The sequence below is a fragment of the Micrasema longulum genome, unplaced genomic scaffold (assembly GCF_059751315.1).
Source record: "Micrasema longulum isolate JH-2025_06_02 unplaced genomic scaffold, ASM5975131v1 h1tg001345l, whole genome shotgun sequence".
Lineage (NCBI taxonomy): Eukaryota > Metazoa > Arthropoda > Insecta > Trichoptera > Brachycentridae > Micrasema > Micrasema longulum.
The window spans coordinates 961,313-983,815 of NW_028278531.1; the positions used below are offsets into that span (position 1 = coordinate 961,313).

At 30.9% G+C, this 22,503-nt stretch overlaps 1 protein-coding gene across 2 annotated transcripts in view; it reads left to right on the plus strand.

The window, feature by feature from the left end:
• LOC148275765 (uncharacterized) overlaps nucleotides 1–22,503 on the plus strand; it is a 330,688-nt gene that overhangs the window by 264,339 nt on the left and 43,846 nt on the right. For both annotated transcript variants that reach the window (XM_088235244.1, XM_088235246.1), the window contains one exon: nucleotides 10,345–10,434. The gene's annotated coding sequence lies outside the window, so the exon portion shown is untranslated. The remainder of the gene's footprint in view (nucleotides 1–10,344; nucleotides 10,435–22,503) is intronic.

The following is a 22,503-nucleotide window of genomic DNA, read 5'->3' on the forward strand; positions in this document are numbered from 1 at the left end:
TTTTTAATTTAAGAAAAATAATGTACTTTTTCATATTACATTTCAACCACATGCTAAGAATTTATTCAAACGATTTAGAGAACAAGTGGGTTTTAAGTATCTTCCGAAACATCACTTCACTCTCACAATTTCGAACCTCTGCTGAGAGAGCATTCCATACCGTAGGGCCTGCGACCGCAAATGCGCGTTCGCCAAATTTAGTGCGCTGTTTGCGTAGAGGTATAATAACTTTTCCTTTCGACGTTGATATCGCTGATCTAAGCGTAAGACTAGTTCATCTGGAATGCAGAGTTCCCTTAGGTATTCTGGAGCAAAGTTGTGCAGTGACTTATACATAAGCCAACAGAGTTTGTATTCCACCCTCTGTGGGAAACGTAGCCAGTGCAATTCCCGAAATAGTGGAGTGATATGACTGAATTTAGAGATTCTAAAAATAAGCCTCGCTGCGACATTTAATACAACCTGTAGGCGAGTCATTAAGTATTAGTCATTAGTAAAGTCTAACTGTGTAAACTAAAAAACTATGTAATTGTACTGTATGTTTCCTGAATAAAAAAAATGTTCCTGTTCATATTATTATATTTCTAATACTATTACCATCACGCCATCTATCCACGCAGTCTATCCTGGAGTACTTTCCTAGCTTCTTCCACATTCATACATCGTATCATACATGCCCTTCGGTTCTGCCTGCTTTTGACATGACCAGACTTAAGACTTTGGTTTATCTGATCATGCCACGTCTTCCTCGGTCGTCTTCGTCTCGCGTTACGGTTCATTTTCGCCATATATACTTGTTTAACCATTCTTTCAACATGACTATTTTTTAATTCTTTTTTTTTACATATTTATAATATTTGTATCAGTAAAACAAATTTGAGTTCAATACTTGTCTACATGATTGCCTATTTGCCTGAGTTGAGTCTTAACTTAAAGAGGCGTAATTTGCCGGTCAAAAATGAATTATATTATGTTCAAAAATGTGTTGTGTTTGTCCAAAATGTAGATGTAGATGATACTTTAATTTATGTAGCTGATAACGTATATGATTCAGCAATAATGAAAATAAATGTAGAATTAAAAACAGTCTCCAAATGGTTTAAAGCAAATAAGCTAAAACCAAATGTAGGAAAAACAAAATGTATGATAATGGGTAAGAAACGCTGTTTTAACAGTGATACAGTGTTGAGTTAGATGGAGAGGTTCTTGAGAATGTTAAGAACATAATATATCTAGGAGTTTGGATTGACTTTAAATTATCTTTTTCAAAAAATGCAGACTATGCGAGTAAGAAAATCGCAAAGAAGGTATTCCTGTTAGGAAGGATAAGGAATAAATTAGACATTAAAACCTCTCTGCTGATATTTAAAGGCATTATTGTTCCCCACATTGATTATTGCTCTAGTATTTTATATTTAAGTAATGAAGGAGATCTAAAGAGACTCCAAATAATACAAAACAAAGCGACGAGGGTAATATTAAGATGTGGGAGACGAACAAAAGTTAAGAAAATGATTCAACTTCTAGATATCACGACAATTGATCAAAGAATCAAATTCAATGTTGCTAATGAAATAAACAAAATTATTAAAGGAATAGTTCTGAGATATTTTCAAAATAAACTAAAAAATAATGAGTTCTTTCATAGAAACTATGCAACAAGAGGATCTAAAAATATAAGACTGGAAAAGAAATCAAAAGCAATGTCCCAGAACTGCCTTATGTACAAGGGAATACAATTATTTGAGGAAATGCCAGAAAGCATAAAAAATTAAATAAATGTAAATATATTTAAAATTAAATGTTAAAAGTAAATATGTGAAAAATATTAGGTAATATATAGTGTAAATAGTGAATATAATTAATGAAAATGTACATATGAAACAGTGAATATTATAAATTAGGATATTAAGTGAAATAATAGTGATAAATAATGTTAGAATAAGTATAGATGTAAATATATATTAGACTATGTTAATCATAGAACTAAATAAAATAAATAATAAGAAAAATAAAAAAAATTGTAAACAAGGACTGGATCCAAACCCCTAGGGGACTGTTAATGTAAACTTATCACAGCTGAAATGAAAAACTCTTTAAAGAAGGGAATATTGAAGACTGGACATCCACGGGGCTTATGACCTGTCATTGGTTGGTTTAAGTGGCCAATTTACACACTTTGTAATATTCACCATTCTGCCTATATTTGATCATCCATATTCTTCATCTCTGTTGTGATATATTAATATAATGATAAATCCACCTGGTCCAAGAAGAAGTATAAAAAATGATTAATATATTTTTAGGCGTTGTCTAGTATTAAGGTGAAATAATTCAATCATATGAATCGCACCCGCAACAATAAGGGTTTCAGCTCTCTAACTTCACAAATGTCAAAAGATAGAAAAACGGAAGGAATATGGATGCTCAAATATAGGCAGAATGGTGAATTTTACACAGTGTGTAAGGTGGACACTTAAACCAACCAATGACAGGTTATAAGTCCCTTGGATGCCTAGTGTTTTATTCCATTATCTAAAGAGTTCTTCATCTCTGTTGTGATATTTTAATTCTATTTTAGTTGTATTTAACTTTTCAGAATTTTTCAGAAAAAATGGCATTTATCTAATTTTCGTTTACTTTATTTTTAATGTGGAAATCGTATGATTTCCTTACTTTTAATCAGATTACAGATTTAAAGGGTTAATGAACTATTTTTAATCGTGTATAAAAAAGTTAACTCAGGCTATCACGAATATTTTATCCGTAATGCAAATTTCTCCAAACTTCTTCGATACTCGGCTTTCCCGAGTTTTAAATATTATATATTTATTTATTGGGTGCTCATTGCTCACATATAAATATAAGTTGTGTCTTTTGTTTTTTTTATATGAATTAATTTTGGTATATATTATTATTTTTTTATTTTTTTTATTTAACTTTTGTACATAATGTTATTTGTACATTAGCGGGCTTATTGTCAAATAGCAATTTCTTACAACCAACCAATAAAAAAAAGTTTTATTTGTAAAATTCAAGTTACAAAACATATTTAATTTAAAATGAAGATTAAAAAGCTAAATATACACAAAATAGAAATAAAAGCATTTGTTTATAAATAACCTTAAATCAATACTATTACTCAATGAGAAAAAGAAAAAAGGGGAAAAAGAAAAAGAGGAGAGATTAAGGAAGAGAAGGGAGATTTTTCTTCAGACGTGATTTAAACAGAGATAATGTAGTAACATCTTTGATGGTGGATGGGAGATGATGATGCAGTCGAGCCGCACGGACACTATATGAGTTAGAGAAGAAAGAGGAATTGGGGTATTAAGAGAGTGATTTGAGAATTAGAACGAAGAGATGCAGAAATAGAGGAAGACCGAGAAAGACATGGCATTACCAAATCTAATAAACACTCTGAAATGGACATGTTGAGAGTCGAGATAATTGGCGCGCGGGCATGAGAAGATATATGAATGTAGAGGAAGCGAGATCTGTGTGCAAAGAAAGAGTGATGTGGCGTTCTATCCTCTCCGCCTACTCTTACGAAGAAACGGCGTGATGGTTTGTTTTTTTTGTTACAACCATACTTAAAACCAGTGGTTCACTTCCATCTTGTTAGGAATCAAACCTAGAACCTCAAACATGGTAGGCGATTGCGCCAATTTTTCAGGATTTTTACCTGAGAGCACCCGTCAAGTCGAAAACACTCGTCCAGAGTTTTAATCCTATTTCATAAGCAAATTTAAATTTGTATTCTCTATCCGCCTGGACACAGAAAAAATCAATTACAGTGGACACATAAAAAAATAATATGGAAATATAGTTTACTGTATTAATATAAAGGGACACTGATATACATATTTGACATTAATAATAATAATTAATCTTAATTAACCATAAATTACAATGTGATAAATATAAAAATAATATCAAATAAAATTAAACATGGTTAAATGGCGGACTTATTGCGACTAGCAAATTTTTACAGTCTAACCAAAACTAAATAAACAATTCAGTTATAAAAACTAATAATAAAAAATAAAAAAAACACGCAGTTAAAACATAATAAAAGATTACGGTGTTTATTGCTTACATTATTTACAGTTAATACATTTTTAATTTATTTAATTGTATCTTCCAAATATATAAACTTATACTATATAAAACATTTATTTATTAGATACACTATTAATACTCTTGCAAAAAAAAATAAACAATTTATATCCTTATTTTTTTTGGGTATTATATTTTTTTACTGCCATGCATATGTGCCCTCTTTGCATAGTAATAATATGAGCCTAGTTAAAAAAGTTGAGGCATGCAGCATCGACAAAATTATGAAAGAAATGTGGGCGCTTCGTTGGTTGAGACATGTTGGGCGAATGAGCAGCGAAAGAACGGCTAAATTACCATGCAAATGTTCACGGAAAAGAAGGTAGACCGAAAAAAATGGCATCACCAAATCCAACGGAAGACGTACATACGAAAATTTCGTATAATCGTCGTGCGTTCATGAGAAGCGTGGTTCTATCTTCTCTGCCACCCCTATGAGATAACGGCGTAGTGGTTCGTTTGTTTGCCTGTCAAAGAGTAAAATATATATCTAAATGAAAATTCTGGTGTGCAGGGTTCGCGTGCTAGACGGTTGAAGTAATTACAAGGTCCATACAATTACACGTTGTTATTGGTTCTTATAATTTGGTAAAATGAACCAAAGTGCCCCGTTTATTGATTATTTTTAAGCACTGCAATGTAAATCGTGACTGTTATAACGCTTACATTTTTTCACTCACATTTGGACCCATTTGCAGGTGAAAACATTCAATTTCTCGCAATCATAATCATTATTATACCTGTTTGTATGTGAATTCCAGCAATAATTATGATAACTGCAAAAGAGTGTATTTTCAGAATACTTAAACTGGACGCTATATTTTCAAAGTTACTTTTTTATTTATTGATGACTTTTGGTGAAATTTTACAGTAACAAGATAATTGATTGGGTAATCTGCCTCCTTTTTTCAGGATTTTTAGGGAAGCCATAGAGTCTTATACAATCATCCAGAGTTCTGGTTCTATTGGGCATATAAAATAGTGTTCTGCATACAACACATAAACAAGACAAATAATATTATATATTATGAGTGAATCATACAAATAATTCAATACCATTTTCTCACAAGAGAAAAACTACAAAATAACGTCAGTGGTTCGATTCCGCTAATCTGAAAATCTAAGAAATATTTTTTCTCAATGAGAAAGTTTAGTGCTACGAGCAATTGGGTACCAAAAATATTTTCTTAGATGCGGTAAAAATAAGAGCATTTAATTGGATGCCTAATTTCAAAAAATGCCTAGCTCCAATATTATCGGTTTTGAGTTGGCAACACTGCCGTGTAGAGCATTTTGTAAACTATACATTTACCTAATTAATTTTCCGCCAAAGAATATCCATATTGAATTTTGTATTTGAAAAACATTATTTTAATTTAAAAAAATCCTAAGTCCTAAAAATCTCTTATTCCAAGAGTCTTTTCCATGAGAAAAAATCCCTTAGTCCTTTAAATACTTGTTTTAAATCCCTAAGTCCTGGATTGAGGCTTAAGTCCATTTTTTTACTAGCAATAATATTGTAACTAAACATGTAACGATTTTGTATTTTTTTATCTTAATAAAGTAGAAAAAAAACTTTACAATACGTATTTCCATTTTTCCGAAATTCTGTCATTTAACATTTCAGTAGCAAAATTAACACTTTAACTTGAAATATCTTAGAACTACAAAAATGGACTTAAGTATTTTTTTAAATTAGGCATTCAATAAAAAAAATGTACTAGGTACCTTAAATGTTGGTTTTCAATGTTTTAGCGATTACTTTGTGGATTATTGCAACATATATTTTTTTTGGGGAAATAAAATTGCATTGTTTTATGAACCGCTTTATTAACTTACATAACCGACTAGTTTCGGCTACAGCACGTTGTCTTCTTCAGGATTGTTGCCGAAACTAGTCGGTTGCTTAAAAAAATACAGTGGTTCAAAAAGATATTTTATTTCACAAAAAAAAATTACTTCAAATTACATCACAAGTTCTTCTAATTTGACCAATGATAGAGTATTGTGATCGATTTGCAGTTTCCGGGAAGCTAATTCACCAACCGTGAAAAATTACCGAAGAGAACTAGTGACGTCACGTGAGGAAAATTAAAAAAAAAAAAAAATATTTCCGATGTTTTTTAATATAAATATTTTGCGTTATTTTTAATAAACAACTCATAAATAAAATAGTACATTAAATTGAAATATTTGGGTGTTTCATAAACACGCAAGTATACTTTTATTTAAGGTTAAAATTACAAAATAAACAGTTAGCTTGAAACCTAATGAAGATTTGGCTTTCATTGAATGCTAGACATAATAGTAGGTGTGTAGGTACTTATTTAATATTTACTGATTACTCCGTGGGTCACGATTTGATCTTTAGAGACACAAAATACCAGTATATCTATGTTCGGTACCAACATTCGACAACTCTTGTACAAGATGGTTTGAAATAATTTAAACTTTCCTTTTCGTATGGTGTAAAAAAAGGATTTAAAAAAGATGTATGAGTTTTGAAGCATCGAAAATATAAGAGTGAAATATCACGTTTTTTTTAAACATTTTTAAAGTAATAAATGTATGAAATAATGTCTAGTAAACAAATATTTTTTTTGCTAATTTTTAGTGGCATAAAAAATACTTAAAAATTTTTAATTTTTAATTCCCGCAAAAACAGTCATTTTATTGCCCACGCGCCTAATACGTCACGATTCATGCTTGTTCCTTGCTATTGAAATTTGTCGAGAACCATTTCACAAATCTTGACGTCACAACAACCAAGGTGAAACACGTCGCGTTTTTCTAGCAACGTATTATTATCAAATTTCTTTTTTACGTTCATGCATGAAAACATTTCTACTCAATATCCATATTGATTTTGAAAACACAATTAATTATTTTAAATCCATTTAATATATTTTTATTGGTATTCGTAGTACGTGATATTTCCCTATTCTAAAGAATCAAATTTATCTGTATGTTCCTAAATACTACCGTGAACATCGGTACCTTCAGAGTAAACGAGGTTATATTTTAAACAATGTAAACGTATTCTCGCATTTTCTCCCTAGATAATGGCAGTAAAGTAATGATTTATTTTACACACTACAGACATTTACCATCGGCGCGTCTCCATGGTTTTGCGTTTTCGATCCATTGGTTTTAATGGGAGCGAGGACTATCCAAAAACCCACAAAAGTGCGCAGTTTCATCTGCCGTCTTCGTACGTACGGCATACAAATATGATGTTTTGAAAAACCCAAAACGTACAGACAACTTCATTATAATACCCTTTCTTAAAAATAAAAATTTGTTCAGTTTTGGGGTGCGAAAATCGGGGAAACGACACCTCGGTTTTGTCGAGCAGCAAAGAAAACCTGAAATTCTTAGTAACAAAAGCCTACGATGTGTGCAAGAAAAGCGATTTGCTGGTGAATTATTAATATAAACAAGCCATCGCGTTTTCCGTAAGAGTAGGCAAAGAGGATAGAATGCCACATCACTCTATCTTTGCACAGAGACCTCATTTCCTCAACATTCATACATCTTCTCATGCTCGCGCGCCGATTATTCCGACTTTTAACATGTCCATCTTCAAGTATTTGATTTGATCACGCCATATCTTTCTCGGTCTTCCTCTATTTCTGCATCCATTAACATCCGCATTGTAAATATGTTTAGCCGTTCTTTCGCTGTCCATTTGCTCTACATGTCCAAACTAACGCAAAGCTCCTTTCTTGATTTTGTCGATAATGCTTATCTCAGCCTTACATAATGTATAATGTAATTTATTTGTATATTTAAATTATTTATATATAATTCATAAAATTAGTTAACAACATCTTAAGAACTAATCTGCTTTTCTTCCGTACTTTTATTTACTTAATATATATATATGGATATTTTTATGTTTTTCATTAATAATTTTTGTATTTTTAATTTAGTACTCACTGTTATTTAGCATATAATTTATTACTTTATAAACCATATCTTAATTTGATCATTTTAATGAAATTTTTGTATTATTTTCTATTGATTTTAATGATACTATTATTTTGAATATTTGATTATGTATGTAACTTAATTTGTATAATTTATATCTGATTATTTTTTATGGTATCTTCTTTGGCATTTCATTATTTTCATAAATACTTTATTTTCTATGATTGTTATTCTATTGCATCACATAATATTATCATTTATTTTATTTAGTGCGTATTTTTTATTCGTCTATCTCGGAGCAATTTTCTATCCTGCAAATTGCTGTCTATACGTGGATAATGGTTAAGTCCTGGGACAGAACAATATTGTTGTGTCCACTTGAAACGGCTTTTTAGTATTGAAGATCTTTAAAAATTGTATTGCAGTAGAAGTTCTAAACGTGAGCAGAATAGTGCAAGTCTGTTTTGTTAAGTGGTAATAGTTTTTATTCACCCGTTATTTTATGATTATTTTTCTTGTTGCAACACTGTACGAACAACATTGACACACTAACAGATGAACAATATATTCAATAATGGTAAAACAGACGATCCATCATCTCTCCAACTAAAACAAACCTTGCAAACTTTTTTAACGGCGTTTATCTCCAGATCTGAATAACCCAAAAACAAGTTGAGTGCTGAGATTAGTGTATTGTCAGATTTGTTATTAAGATCGACATATAAAGAAGAGAGACTAATTCAAAAAAGATAATAAATAACATCATTATAACATCATTGATCTAGTATTTTATTAGGTGTTAAAATAAGTTTTACCCGTTTTTTTTAAATGCAAAATTGCGCACAGAAAGGTTGAAAAAATAGTGGTCATAAATTATGTGGGTATGCATGGGTCAAGTATTGTCACAACTTCTACATCCTTTGTACCACAATCACTGTTCGCTTCCCACTATTCTTTGATCACCCGCTACATTAAGACCTCGTGTCGTACATCGCGCGTTTATTTCATTGCACGTGTGTGCCGCATTATAAAACATCGTTTCCACCAACCACCAGTGTTGAGCTCCAGATCAAGGCCTGCCCTCGTGTTGGTTCCGCCACAAGTGTCAACTCGGACCCGACAAGTCCATTAAGAACAAGAACTAGATTAATGGCATCCCTTCCTAATACATGTCAATTGTTGGGGTTGTCACTGATTGACACTGCATACCGCATATCGAGGATACTCACTGATTTGTGTTAAATTTTATTACAGTCCGCTGCGCTCATTTTTGCTCCGCTATTTAGAACCCACACATATCCATGTGGCAATTCGTTTTTCAACCAAACAGTAAAAGTATTTTGAAAGAAAATTTTCTGCTCTACAACATATTGTGTTTAATGGAATAACTTATATTTACATGTAAATTATTTATTTAAAAATACTTGGCACACTTCCACTTATTTATTTAAACAATTAGCTCTTTCACCTTTAAATTTATTTCAACAGATAGGGAAAACATTTTTGAGAAGGTAATATGGAAGTCTAGGCATTTACAGGGCATTTACATGACCTGTCATTTGCTGGTTTAAGTGGCCACTTTACACACTGTGTAACATTCACCATTCTGCCCATGTTTGAACATCCACATTTCCTCAACTCTTCCATCTGTTAACTTTTGTGAAGTAAATGAGCTGAAACCTTTATCACGTGGGTGAGATTCATCCGGCTAAACGATTATAACTATTTTTTATATTTCAGGTTCTTATATAACAACTGTTGTGTTTCCTAATTATATATTTTTTAAACAAACTAATTTTAGGCCAATTAAACCGCAACATACATGATGTTCTTTAAACCCTGTCACATCCGAAACCACGATGATCAGTATGAGCAAGAAGACATATTGGCACATTAAAATATTTTTTTAGAACGAATAAAATTTAAAAATTAAACCTAAAAAAAAGCAAATGGCTGCTTACTTCTGCAGGGGTAAAATGAGGAGGGGTAAGGGGGGAGTCTGACACTGCGCCGCGCTCTCCTCACTTCTCTCCTGCAGAAGTAAGCAACCATTTGTTTTTTTAATTTTTTTTTTTTTTTTAAATCTTGGTTCTAAATATTTTTTTAAATATGCTATTATGTCTCTTGCTCATACTGATCATCGCGGTTTCGGATGTGACAGGGTTCAATGAACACCCTGTATAAACACTTTTATACAGGGTGTTCATTTCTTTTCATTCTTGTTGATTTGATTAAAAATATTTTAATTACCTATGTCCAAATTTCTAATAAGTCCTTTTTGCTATTTTTTTACAGAACTGGGTGCTGTTAGTATTTTGGCAAACGCAAACGTCTTAAGCGGTTTCCTGAAAAATATCCGGAAATACTTTCAATCACCTAAATAAGGTAGGTAAATTATCTTTTTTATACTTAAGGTGGTTAATAAAAATAAAATAATATATTTAAAACTTCATTTTACTAACACAACAAAAAATTAATAAAAATGAGGATAGTACTCAAAAGAAATTTATATTTGAATATAGAAAGAATGCATCAAGAAATCGGCATTAATAATAACGTTTGGATAATTTATATAGCGCCATTTTTGTAAAAATCACCTCAAGGGCGCTGTACAATAAATCAATATCCCATCACGTCCTGCAGCTACAGAGCGCATGGACAGCTGGGATTCTAGTTCCTCGTCTCCAATTATGATATATTACAATTATAATATATAGGAGCTAGATAACAGCACGTCTTGCAGCTACAGAGCGCATGGGAAGTAAGAAATCTAGCCCCTATTTACATTTTTATGTTTAAACATTTTATTTGACAATGAAGTTTAGAGTTTAAGTGATATTTAAAAAAACGAAATAAAAAGCAAATTTATGAAAATAGAAGTTAGATTACAACAAGTCTTGCAGCTACTGAGCGCATGGACGGTTCAAATTTTATACCCAATATCATAGTTGAGATAAAATAAAATATAATATAACAATTTTTAATAATAAAATATTTAAGGGGTTTGATAAAATACAAAATATAATAAAATTTAACCAACAATGTCATACATACGAAACTAAAGAAAAATAAAAGATTGCCAGTTAGGAGAAAAACAGAGTCGAAAAACTCTCTTTACAATGGATAAGAGTTCATCATTACCTTTCCGCATCTAATGGTGCATAGGACACTGCATTGGTACACCAAACGCAGCGTATCTTGATCAGTTTTGTCACATGAAGGTAAGATGAACAGTATTACGTTCAGGTATTACGTTCAGGTAGAAATATTCTAGTATAATAACACCTTTCAAATAAATAATTCGAAAGGTGTTTTGACACTAGAATAAAGAATCAAACCAGAGACCTCTTGCATGACAGGCAAACGCGCTGACGACTACACCATGAGGCTGATTAAAGGAAAAGGGTTAAAATCACTAAATTTAACAGATGGTAAAATTAAAGATCCATGGATTTTTCCTTTTTTATTTTATCCATGTTTACTAAATACTACACGTGGAACAAATAAATCAAGTCTTCTTTTTCTAAAAGGGTGGTAATTTGAGATGCATACTTTCGAAAAAGACTTTATTTATTAGGTAAACCTTAACGAAAAAGCTTGTTTGCTTTGAAACCGGTCGGTGGAATTAAATAAATTAGTGGTTAAAAACAAGGTTATTTTATTAGAATTATTAGTAATATCATCATTCCTCTTCCGCACCTAATGGTGCATAGGGCACTGCATGGGTACACCAATCACAGCGTATCTCAATCATTTTTGTTACACTAAGGTAAGATGAGCTGTCTCACGCTTCAGGTACCGGTCCAGGGACTATGAAATATTTTTTGTGTGAAAACACCCTTTAAATAAATATTTTATATCAACCATGTCGGGAGTCAAAGCCGAGACCTCTTAAATGGTAGGCAAACGCATTGACCATTACACCACGGGGCTGGCAAATGCGTTACCTGAAGAAACAATAGAAATGAAACCCTTGAAATATCAAAAAAAATGTCTTAAAAACTATGTTCTTGATAAATTTTGAAAAAAATTTTGTAATAATATTAAAGTCTTTCGAAAGTCGAACTCGTGGTGTAATGGTCAGCGCGTTTGTCTGCCGTGCGAGAGGTCTCAGGTTCGATTTCCGACATGGTTGATATGAAATATATATAAAAGTGTGTTTTCACACTGGAATATTTCATAGTCCCTCGACTGGTACCTGAAACGTAACACTGGTCATCTTACCTTCATGTAACAAAAAATGGTCAAGATACGCAGCAATTGACGTATTGAATGCAGTGCCCTAAGCACCATTTGGTGCGGAAAGGTAATAATAAAAAATATATGTTATTGAATATTGGTTCTTAAGACGTTATAAGCTAACTTAATTAAGCATAAAAAAATCAATTTTAAAAAATGTCATCGAAAGTGTTACATTCCGACGAAGTGTTACTAGATTTCACTGACGTAACTATTATTTAAATACACGTTATTTCCTTACTAGATGCATCTCAGTTATAGCAATTATTGCGTTGCCTTCATCGTAACAGTTAAAAGGAAATGGAAAATCACAATTCACATTTAATTCGGGTTGAGGTTCCGTGGTAGTATTGTGGACTCACGGGCCAATAGTCCGATTTTCAAATATCACTCTACCATAACTTAATTCAATTCGATTCATTTCAATTCAATTCATTTATTTTTAATATAACATATACATTACAAACATATATTCAATGCGTACATATTATAAAAAAGAAAAAAAATACACGAAAGAGACTCATGTCAAAGTAGTAGGAAAATCCTGCTCCGGAAAACCCCTTCGGATACATGGAACAGATCATATCCAGAGCGATGTTGTTAAGCATAGCGGTAGCCCTTCCAACAGGCATAACCATAGGCAGGTCGGTTCTGAATATCGGAATATGAAACAATCTATGTTGACGTTGTCTTAGGTAATTATCAGGAACATACAAACCAATGCTCATCATAATCTCAAAATTATCGATCGTACCGCGCAACAATCGATAAAAATGTGTAGTCAAATACATTCCTTCTAGTCTCTTAACTGTTGTAGCCAAGCATACCCTGGAGAAACTCGGTCGGGTAGAGCCAAGGATAATATCCGTACTCTCTCATGTAGAGATATCTCAGAAACTTCTTTTGGATTTTCTCTATTATAAGAGAGTACTTCAGTTCATGTGGCTCCCAAATCATCGAGCCACTCTCGAGTCTACTTCGCACCGAGGAGTTGTAAAGAGTTCTCAGTACGCGGGTATTTTCGAAAACCCTGGCAGCACGCAGAACAAATCCTAACATCTTCAATGCGTTACCACTGATTGTCTCTATGTGTTCATGAAATGTCAGAGTGCTCACAAATCTAACGCCCAGATCCTTAACATTCGATGTTCGTATCAGATTCTGGGCATCCATTTTGTAGCTAAAAAAAAGGGTTATTTGGGCACTAGTGAAGGACGTGACCGAACACATTATACCTAAGTTTGTTTCGCCTTCCCATTCAGATAGATTATATACGAGTATATCCGCTTGGAGAATATTTTTTTTTTCCAGCACAAGTTACTTACGGCTTATAGGAAATGGTCTAAAAAATGATATATTTGAGGAAATAATTAAAACTCAAGAATTGTCTTTTTATTTAAAAAAATAATGTTAGAATTAAAATGCCATATATAACGCGCTTGTAATGAGTCTATTTAACCTTTTGCAGGTACAAATTTGTTCAGGCGTTAATTAACTCATAAACCTCATATATGAGAGCATTACTAATTGTATAAATCTACAAATATTTTATCCGTTAGAGCTTTATTATGGTCCAAGCTGGTTTCTCACGATTCGTCTCTATCTGAATATAGAAATAAATTGGAGCATGTATATAATACTCGGTTCACTAGTGTAGATGGACTAGCTCTCCCTAAATTCAATAATAAATACGGGAAAAGAACAATAGAGTACAATATACCAAAAATATATAATATGCTCCCATTTAATATTAAAAATCAAAAAAACTTATCTGGCTCAAAGACGTCTGCTGAGAATCTGGCTTTTAGAACGTGCTTTTTACACTAAGATTTTTTTGTGTTTTTCTTTTTTATTTAGACAATTTTTTTGTTTTCGATGTAAAAATTTTTCTTTTTTCCATAGTTACAAGAGCTTTTATATGTTCATAGAATTTAAGAGATTAGATTTTATATATATATTAGAACTTGACTGTAAGCACCTGCTGACAAACTGCATTTTATGCAGTTCAGTAGGACTTGATTTTATATGTTCATTTTTGTACGCTTTTGATAAATAAATTAATTTAAAAAATAAAAAATATTAACTTCTTTGTATATTCTTACATGTACAATTACATTTTTTAAAAAAATATATTGTTAAGTGTCCTTGGCACGAATAAACCCAGTGAGGTCACATTATTTTTATTATCAATCATTTATTTATTTATTTGCCACTTTATATACATATAAAATATATACACATATAAGGGCGGGCATATTGCCTTAAGGCAATTTCTTCCTACCTATCCAAACCGTTCATTTTGAGAAAATTATAAATACATGGACATATTGAATCTTACAATTTTATACAAAAATTAAAAACAAATTTTTTATCATGTGGAAAAAAAATCATAAATAAAAAAATAAAATGAGTTTTAATCCCAACACTTATATCTGGAAGTGAAACATGGAACCGGCAGAGGAAGGATTAAAGCCAAATGACGGTTAAAATGCGATCTCTTAGACAAATGTGTGGGAAATAAATGTATGACAGGTTTACGAATGATGAAATCAGACGAGAGTGTAAATCTGAGTCAAGTGTATTTGATAAGATTGATAAGGGTCTCTGGGATGGTTTGGTCATGTAGAACGAGTGGACGACGAAAGAATGGTATATCAAGTATATATGGTGAAAATGTGGTAACGTGTGACGTGGATGACCAAAAAAGACGTGGCATGATCAGATAAACCAAGACCGTAAGTCTGGTCATGTCAAAAGCAGGCAGAACCGAAAGGCATGTATCACAAGATGTAAATATTCAAATTGTTCCTTCATCCTTCTTCTTTGCTTCCCATCCCCTCTCCTCTCTTCATAGTATAGTGTATTTTTTTTAAATATATTTCTATTTTGTTATTCTTTGTTTTTAATTTTTGTATAAAATTTTAAGATTCAATATGTCCATGTATTTATAATTTTCTCAAACTGAACGGTTTGGGTAGGTAGGAAGAAATTGCCTTAAGGCAATATGCCCGCCATTATATGTATATATATTGTATATGCATATAAAGTGTCAAATAAATAAATATGAATGTGGAAGAAACTAGGAATGTATGCCAGGATAGACGTGTGTAGCTGTTCATTCTCTCTGCCTGCCATTACGGGAAAATGGCGCGATAGTAGTAGTAGAAGTGGTAGAATAAATGAATTAATCACTATTTGTACATATTTTAAAGAAAATGTCTTTTTTTAAAAAGGCTATTTTAAAAGTAATTAAAAGTAGCTGAAAAGTATAAAAAGATGCTCAAAGTAATTAAAAAACAAAAACAGTACTTTAAGAATAGTCTTAATTTTTTTTTTTAATTTTCCGCTGTAAACAAAATGCGGTACTTCAATTATTTGATTTGTCTGTTTCCATTCATACAATATAACATCCGTCTTTATCTGATCAACGTGATTGGAATATTTGCATCTTGTTCTCACGATCAGTACCAAATTCAAATTAAAATTGTTTGTCTCGGTCTGATGCACGTGATCTCCCATACGGGTGTCCCGCTCTAGTATGCTTCATATTGCTTGGACCAAATTTTAACTACGGCCGTCCTTGTCGGCGGATTTTGCGAAATTTCATTGCAGATTAGGGTGACTACGCTGTAAAAATTCATTAACAAAAATTGGATACAAAAATATACTTATTGAAATGCCAATAATTTACTTAAAATTTATTGAGCGCTCTTGATGTGTAGTATTAAAAAAATTGCGCTTTGTAAGTTACCTTTAAAAACGATAAAAGAATAAGCGTACTTTAGTGAGTTTATTTCTAAAATTAATTTCTAAATTGCCAACAAAAAAACAGACTGGTCAAAAGACGAATTGGGCAAAATTCTTACTCATATATTTTTTTAAATATAAATTAAATACCTACACACAATTAATTAAAAAAAATAGTTATTTCTTAGTGGAAAAATAATTTTGAGTTATACGCATTAAATTATGAGAATGTGGGATAAGTTTAAAAGAAGACATGTATGTTTGTTCAAGAAGTTAGTTAAATAAATCAATAATGGCATTACATATTTACATATTAATTAGTTAACATGAGTCAACAAAGTAAAGAAATATTGAAATTAATATTTTGTATGTTATAATTCTGATATGTGTGTTTTTAAAAATAACATATATGCTTCCACTTTCCATTATGTTGTATCCAAACTAAACACAGGGCTCTTGGCCTCATAGAGTTTGGGTTTCATCACAATTTTATTTAATATTATATATAGTTTGGTTATAAATAAACGATTCGAATAACAAGAAAAATACATAACAGAAAAACTATTTGAAGTCTGACCAAACGTTGGTAGGCATGGGCTGGATATTATTATTTACATATCACAACAAAGAGACAGAGATAGAGAACTCTTTAAAAGGGAAAAACGGACGTTAAGGCATTTACGGGGCTGATATGTCATTAGCTGGTATGAGTGACCACTTTAGACACTGTAATGTTAGTTATGATGATTTTGTTTGAACATCCACATAACTTCACAAAAATCAACAGATGAAACAATTTTTGCTACCATTTGTGTTTGTTATATGGTCATGAAGATGAATGACAATATTCGACAAAGGCCCTTTATATAATTTACCAAACACATAGTTTAAGGAGCAGTAAAAGTAGTCAAATGAAAAAAATATAAATCGCGAGAGTAACTCGTTTATTGACAAAAAAAAAAACATCGTTCAAGTTCTACCTGCCCACTAAAAAACAGAAATAATTAAATAAATACGTTATTTTATGAGTACAAGTTCTCACCCGGGCCGGCTTGGTTGGCTGGAAGATATTACTTATAGCAAGAAACCTGCCAAAGTGCATAAATTTTTGTATTAAAAAAAATTAAAATACAGATTTTTCACTTAGACAGATTTTACATGTATAAGTACGTACATGAAAATACAAATAATCATATAAAATATAAACAATATAATGTACCAAGGGTGAATTTTTTTAAGTTCGTATTTTAATTGTTTACTGAGAAACTTAATTTTTGTCTATTAATATGAATTATATTTTGTAAATTTTATAACTATTTTCATAAACGTGGCCTATGATATTGAAGAATCATATATTGGGAACGATTAATTAACTATAAATATTACTGTCAAAACAATATTTAAGTTTTTCCTAAAACTGTGGTCACCTCACTTGGCACTCTTACTACCGGCGAAAAGCGAAAAACGAATACTGCTATCTCTGTGTAACTCATTACATTGTAGATACATCCATCTCCCTTTTTTGTCGTGAGAAACTTAGTAGTCATGGCAACGCAAGAGAGGAATGTAGGTTAGATAGGACGCTACAGGTGCAATTATCGTAATGCACCTAAATTACGGCCACTTTGTAGGAAAGACGAATGCAATTAATCACCGCGAGCGAGACCTAATTTAGGCGAAATTACCCTTTTTATTACCGCCGCCCAATGTAGTGAGATTTTGCTGTTTTTAGTGTAATATACTACGCCTTAATCAAAGTTAGGTACCATTTTTTATTTAGTACTTAAGTATATGTTATTATTTTATTTAGTACTTAAATATATTGTCAGCCTCGTGGTGTAATGGTAAGCGCGTTCGCCTACCATTCAAGAGGTCTCGGGTTCGATTCCCGACATGGTTGATATGAAATATTTATTTAAAAGGGTGTTTTCACACTAGAATATTTCATAGACCCTGGACTGGTACCTGTAGCGTAAGACTAATCATCTTACCTTCATGTAACAAAAATGATCAAGATACGCTGTGGTGTACCAATACAGTGCCCTATGCACTATTAGGTTTGGAAAGGGAGTGATAATTATGATAATGAAATATTTGAAATATTTGAAAAAAATGTTTTTTTAATTTTACAAAAAATAAATTATGCATTTTTGTTATTAATTTTTGAAACATTAACTTTATGATTGTTTTACGACGTTCGTAAATATATAATACAACCAATATATATGTTTTTATTTTTTCTATTTCATGTTTTCATTTTAACTTAAAATTTTTTATTTTATATATTTTTGTATGTATTTATAAATGTATCTACGCCATAGATTTTATAATGTATTCTAGATTTTGTATCACACAGGCCAAGGTCACCTATGTGGGATTTTTTTTGTTTTTATAAATAAAGTCGTACATTATGTAATAAAAAATTGAACAAATGCAAACAAAAAAAACAAAAAATATTTACCCAGTCTATGAGACTCTTTGTCAGGACACTAACATGCAAATCCCATAACACATTCGCCATAATAATTAATGGAAAATGGTAAAAATGCGTTTTAAATCAAAAACTCTTTTTTTGCTTGTTTATAAATCGTGTAAACAAATTTCAGACAAACAAAATAATAAAAAATAAAGCTTTTATTCAAAAATCTATCCAGACGCATTGAAGGTAAAAAAGAAATGTAAAAAAAAGGGAAAGATTACAGATTAAGACGAATGACAATTAAGATAAGGTAGTATTGTAGTCTAGGCATCTACAGGGCTTATGACCTGTCATTGGCTGGTTTAAGTAACCAAATTACACACTGTGTAACATTCGTCATTCGGCCTATATTTGAACATCTTTATTCCTTCAATTCTTATTTTGAAAAAAAATATATGAAATTTTTTACTTTGCATTTTACAACAGGTATACAAAAATAAACTATTATATAACACTAAAAAAATCCCACAAAGGCATGGCTTGTGTGGCGGGCATACATAATTTTTTTTTTTTAATAAAGGCTACTGGAAGAATACGATAGATATCAAAAAGATAAAAAAATAGTGCTAATATTAGAACACATTTTTTTTGTCGCTAAAAATGAGAAATTATAACAAAAATATGTACTAATCATTTAAAATTAAGCTGCATAAATATACAATATTTTGAGTTTGTCCAAATTTTTGTTACAAGGACTGTATTCAACCCCCTGGGGAGCTGTTCATATTAACATATTAAAACAGAGATGAAGAACATTTAAGAGAAGATCCTTGTCTACAAAAATTTGGACAAACTCAAAATATTGTTAATAAATCCACCTGGTCCATGAAGAAGTATAGAAATTGAAAAAATAATATTTTCAGGCGTTGCCTAGTATGTAGGTGAAATAATTCCATTAGACGAATCTCACCCGCATAAATAAAGGTTTCAGCTCTTTAAATTCACAAACATCAACAGATGAAAGATTTGAAGGAATATAGATGTTCAAATATGGGCATAATGGTGAATGTTACACAGTGTATAAAGTGGCTACTTAAACCATAAAATGACATGTCATAAGCCCTGTAGATGCCTAGACCTTTTCTGAAATGTTCTTCATCTCTGTTGTAATATGTTAATATTATTTGAGTTAGTATAAATATAATATCTACCAACAAGCTATAGAAAGTGGCTTGGTGGGATTTTAGTTTAAGTAAAAATATAACAATTGAAATTTTGAAAACTGTAAAAATGTATAATTATATTATTTAAAAAAAAAAATTAAAAAATGGTGAATGTTACACAGTGTATAAAGTGGCTACTTAAACCATCCAATGACATGTCATAAGCCCTGCAGATGCCTAGATTTCTATATTTCCTTATCTGAAATATTTTCCATATCTGTTGGAGTATGTTAATATTAACTTATCTACATTTTTTACCAGCTCGAAATTTAACTGAAACATTAATTATCGCATTAACCACTGTATTACCGATCTTATCAAATGTAGGTTACCGGAAAATGTTTACGTTAAACAGGTTTTGTGTACTTTTTTAAACATAAAACAAACGACATGATAAATTATAAAACCCTACTGCTGAGAACCTTGTCAGTATGTCGAATGCATCGTTTGACCGATGTCGAATGTGGCCTATTACGACACCTTTATTAATCGATATTATCTATTTACACTGCGTATCGTTGGAATCAGGAGTGGATATTTAGATTCATTTATTTATGACAAAATATATAGTTTTACTTTACATATTAAATAGCTAATTAATAATCATTAATTTTCCGCGCCTAATGGTTCATAGGGCACTGCATTTGTACACCAATCGCAGCGTATCTTGACTTTATTTTTTTGTTACACAAAGGTAAGACGATCAGTGGTCAGTCTTGCGCTTCAGGTACCAGTCTGGGTACTATGAAATATTCTGGTGTGAAATACCCTATTTGATATCACCCTTGTCGGGAATCGAACCCGAGACCTCTTGCATGGTAGGCAAATGCGCTGGCCATTACACCACACGGCCGACATTACATATTACATTTTATTATATTTTTAATTTTTACATAATATTTTCAATCAGCAAAAGTGCTGGTATCAGAGGATATAATGTATTATTACACTATTTAAAGTCGATAAAATAACTTCACATATCACTCGTTACATGGGCTGTAAGAACAGTTTTTTAAGGTGTTTTTTTAAAGTATGTACATGTTTTATATATATTTCAAGTCATTAGAAAGTGAATTGTAGAACTTTATTTATTTTATTTATTTATTTATTTTATTTTATTTGGGATTTATACAGCTATTACATAAACAAAATAAGTAGAAAAATCTTAACAATGCTAAAGCCAATTTAAAAAATCCACTGTAAATATAATGACACATAATATATAAGAAAGGAGGTTTAGTAATTGTATTTGTGTGACGTTTGTATTCATGTGTATGTGAATGTGTGTATGCGTGAATGAATGGGGGAGAGGATACATGTGCGTTTGGGAATGAATGAGGGAGAGGGTGCGTGTGTGTGGGTGTGTAAGTATAAAAAAATAATTGTTTAAAACTTGTAAATTGTAACTTGTAAATTGTATTATCACTGTATACATAAAACTATTTCTTTTTTTGTTAGTCCTAGTTTGTTCGTAAGATAAATTATTTGACACTAGTCTTGTACAAGTATTGTGGTCTAAATTAAACTTAATATTAGTCTTTTTTTTTTCATCTTAAATATTATCTTTACCTTTTCTTTGTAAATCAATAAATTTAAATTGAACATTCTTGTTATTTTATATAAATCTGTAGTTCTAGTATATTTGTAAAAAAATACATTTTACTTTAAGTGCTTTATTCATTGTTCTTTTAACCAATTCTTTCATCAACAATATTTTGAGTTTGTCCAAATTTTTGTAGACAAGGACTGGATTCAACTCCCCGGGGAGCTGTTTATATTAACATATTACAACAGAGATGAAGAACATTTAAGATAAAGTAATATGGAAGTCTAGGCATCTACAGGGCTTATGACCTGTCAATGGCTGATTTAAGTGTGTAAAGTGGCCACTTAAACCAGCCATTGACAGGTCATAAGCCCTGTAGATGCCTAGACTTCCATATTACCTTCTCTTAAATGTTCTTCATCTCTGTTGTAATATGTCAATTCTTTCATTTTTATACTACTCTGCGACAAATTTCAATTATAAACACGCAGCAGAAAAGGGAAAAAAGGTGTATTACATCAGTAATAAAATTACAAAAGATTGTATGTACAAAACTGTTTAACAAAATAACAAATTGATAGATAAGAGCCCCGATTTTTACGGGAAATTAACAGAGTTACCTCTAATTGACAAAAAAGTAAAATCGCTTTTTTGTACGAATATGTGTATATTTGTATGAAAATAAATATAAAAAATTAAAATATCTTCTTCGGTAACCTGTAATTAGACATGTTACGAAAAAAAATGTATGCATATTCTATTTTTCATACAGAAAACTTAATTTTACTGTACAGATAAAATTAAAATAGTCTGGTAAAAAGCGCGCAAAATTATGAAATCATACGATTTTGCTATTTTAAAACGAATGTTTTTTTTAATCGCGCAACAATAATAATAAAAAACATGAATTAGATAAAAACAATAATTTTAAAGGTATTTTTGTTAAAAAATATCCTTAAAAGTTTTATGTTACTAAAATATAATTACTTTTAAACCGGCAGATTACGCCATTTCAAATTTAGACTTAACTCAGGTATCTGAGATCTCAATAAAGACTAAGTATTTTATTAGAATTGTTTCTTATAATTTAAAGATAATAAATTTAACATGAAAGTGGTTGCAGCAAAATCTTAATTTTTTGTTTTTGAAAAAAAATATAATCATTTTAAGTTACATACATTTTTGTGACATTTTCCTTTATTTCTACGTATAATTATGCCTTAAATACTACCACAAAAAAAAATTGAAATATTTTAGTTGAAACCTTTTTTTACAGAATC